Below are 3,338 nucleotides of genomic sequence, written 5' to 3'. Positions count from 1 at the left end.
TAGGGGGGGGGGTGGAGTTTGATGATAAACTGGAGGCCCTTGATTTCGTATCCAACGGCTGGAAAATCTAATGACCAGAGATGAATAAGTCAGTCGACTGACGTGTAGCCTCACCCCGCACGTACACACGCACGCACTCAAGACACGCATGCATGCAGGCGTGCAACACTGACACGTACACATAACATACACATGCACGCACGCAAGACACGCATGCATGCAGGCGTGCAACACTGGCACGTACACACGCACGCATGCTGGCATGCAACACTGACATGTACACATGCACTCACGAACACACGCACGTACGCACCCATGCATGCAACACTAAAACGTACCCATGCACGCACGCAACACTCGCATGCCTGCATGCACACAGAACATGACGCAAGACACACGCTCAACCTATACGTGCATGCACCCTTTGTTAAGGACATGGATTGTTACGGGTATTAATCAATCTTATCTGTGATAAGCAGAACATTGATGTTTGCAGCGGTCTTTATGAATCACAACGTATCGAACGGGCTATCAACATAGTAGGCTTATCTACATGAAAAAGATGATGTCACACTCAATGAACAATCATCGGTTTATGAAATGCCCGCTAAGGGAGTCCTGGATTAGGCGGTATCCGGACAGCCGGACTATATACGTCGTCCGGACTATCGAAGCGTGAAGATACAAGACTCAAGACTTCGGCCCGTGTCCAGATGGGACTCTCCTTTGCGTCGAAGACAAGCTTGGTGACCCGGATATTGTATTTCCTTCCTTGTAACCGACTCCATGTAAACCCTAGCCCTCTCCGATGTCTATATAAACCGGAGAGGATGGTCCTTAGAAGGTCGATCACAATTACAATCATACCATCATAGGCTAGCTCTTAGGGTTTAGCCTCTATGATCTCGTGGTAGATCTACTCTTGTACTACTCATATCTTCATTATTAATCAAGCAGGAAGTAGGGTTTTACCTCAATCGAGAGGTCCCGAACCTGGGTAAACATTGTGTCCCTTGCTTCCTGTTACCATCAGCCTAAGACTCATAGATCGGGACCCCCTACCCGAGATCCTCCGGTTTTGACACCGACATTGGTGCTTTCATTGAGAGTTCCTCTGTCTCGTCACTGCAAGGCTTGATGGCTCGTCTCGTTGTCAAGGACGACATCATCTATGGAGGAACACTAGCTGTAGGACAGACCCTCCGACTTGGCGGCTTCATTATGGCCGCCCCATTGGTTGTCGCGCCAACGATGGCCTCTCGGGTCATCACGCATAACCTTCGCATCAATTCGGAGCTTGCCGAACAGATGGATCCGGTAGAGCTCTCCTCTCTTAATGAGCTCTTGGATCGCATCGCTGCTTTGGGAGTCACTACGGACTACGACCGGATTGGGCTTAAACCCGACCAGAGGGACATTAGATCCCCGCCGGCCACCCATGAGATAGCGGTAGTGGACGAACTGCATGCGGGTCGCCCCTCAACTTTGAGGACGAATTATGTCCAGATCACCGAACTCAGTAAGACGAACACCTACTCAAACGAAGACATAACCCGAGTCCCGGACTTAGAGTCGGGCATCGGGCCACAGAGATCGGGTGATGCTCCAGACCCCGAACTATCGGGCTCGGAACCTTCCGTGCCCCCGGGTGTCAGATCGGCCAGATTCCTCCTTGCGCTTAACAAGGTCGAGGACTACCACGAGGAGGACATAGTCTCAATTTTCTGCAAAAACTGCACGAACAAAGGACTCCTTAATGCTATAAGCCGCCGTGACATAGCACGCTTTGCGGACTTAGCGACCATAGTACAGAAGTACTGTGTGATGGAAAGCGCCTAGAAAACCCAAACAAAATTTTGGGATAGTACGGCCCTCACCAAAACCTTGGTCCAAACTAAATGGCCGAACTCTCGTAAGTCGATCAATTCAATTCCCAAGAAACCAAAACCCACCCCAAGGCGTGGAACCGTATTGGAAGGATGGCTCAATGGGCCATGTAAGCTTCACATTCCGCCAGATGCAACACCAACCCATAGCCTTAGGGCATGTTGGATACTCCAGCAGGTAGCTAAAAGTGGCAAGGATCTCCTCGAGAGCCATAAAGCCGAACAACATCCCGCCAAGGAACACAATACGATACTAACAGTCTTCGAGACTTTCGCCTCAAACAATAGGCGCAAGCGAGCTCATCGAAGCTCTGCTAAAATCTGCCATGCGGCAAAAGTAAATCCATGGAACAATACTGCTATAACTTTCAATGCCAGTGACGAACCCCAATTCCAGACCGTCCGGGCACCAGCCGCTTTGGTCCTTAGCCTAACAGTGGACGGGTTTCGGCTCACTAAAGTGCTCATGGACGGCAGAAGCGGATTAAACCTGATCCATGAAGAAACACTCAAGAATATGGAAATTGATAAAGGCCGCATTGAGCAAAGCGGCACAACCTTCAGGGGAATTATCCCTAGTCGGGAGGCACGGTGTGCGGGGGAAATCACACTCGATGTGGTATTCGGCACCCCAGAGAATTATAGGTCCGAAGAAATCGCATTCCAAGTGGCCCCTTTCAGCAGCGGATACCACGCCCTTCTAGGGCGGGACGCGTTTCAAACTATACCCCATTACGGGTACATGAAGCTTAAAATGCCTGGGCCCAATGGAATCATCACTCTATCTAGTGATCCGGACGTTGCACTCCGCGTCGAAAACAAAACCGCAGGACTAGCCTTGGAAGCACTGTCCGAAGCCCTGGCAGCAAAAGAATTAACAACGCTGCGTGCCACCATGGACAGGGACGACGTGATACTCGTCAAACGATCCAAGTCCACCTCATTTAAACCCGCAGATGAGATAGTCAAATTCCAAGTCCACCCTACGGACCCCACGAAGACAGCCTCCATCAGGACACAGTTAAGCCCTACTATGGACGCTGCACTGTGAGACTTCTTACGCGAGAATTGGGACATTTTCGCCTGGCACCCATCGGACATGTCGGGCATCCCGCGCGAATTGGCTGAACACAGCCTTAACATACTAAAGGGATACAAACCCGTCAAACAGACCCTAAGGCGATTTTCAGAGCCCAAGCGGCAAGCCATGGGGGAGGAGCTAGCCAAGCTACTTGAGGCCGGATTCATCAGAGATATCAAACATCCGGATTGGCTGGCGAACTTGGTAATGGTACCAAAGAAGGACAAATCCTGGCACCTGCGCGTCGACTTCAAAGACCTTAACAAGGCTTGACCCAAGGATCCCTTTCCCGTCCCTCGCATCGATAAAATTATCGATGCCACAGCAGGACACGACTCGCTGTGTTTCCTCGACGCATACTCTGGATACCA

The sequence above is a fragment of the Triticum dicoccoides genome, chromosome 1B (genome assembly GCF_002162155.2).
Source record: "Triticum dicoccoides isolate Atlit2015 ecotype Zavitan chromosome 1B, WEW_v2.0, whole genome shotgun sequence".
Classification (NCBI taxonomy): Eukaryota; Viridiplantae; Streptophyta; class Magnoliopsida; order Poales; family Poaceae; genus Triticum; species Triticum dicoccoides.
This window is presented reverse-complemented; position numbering follows the sequence as displayed.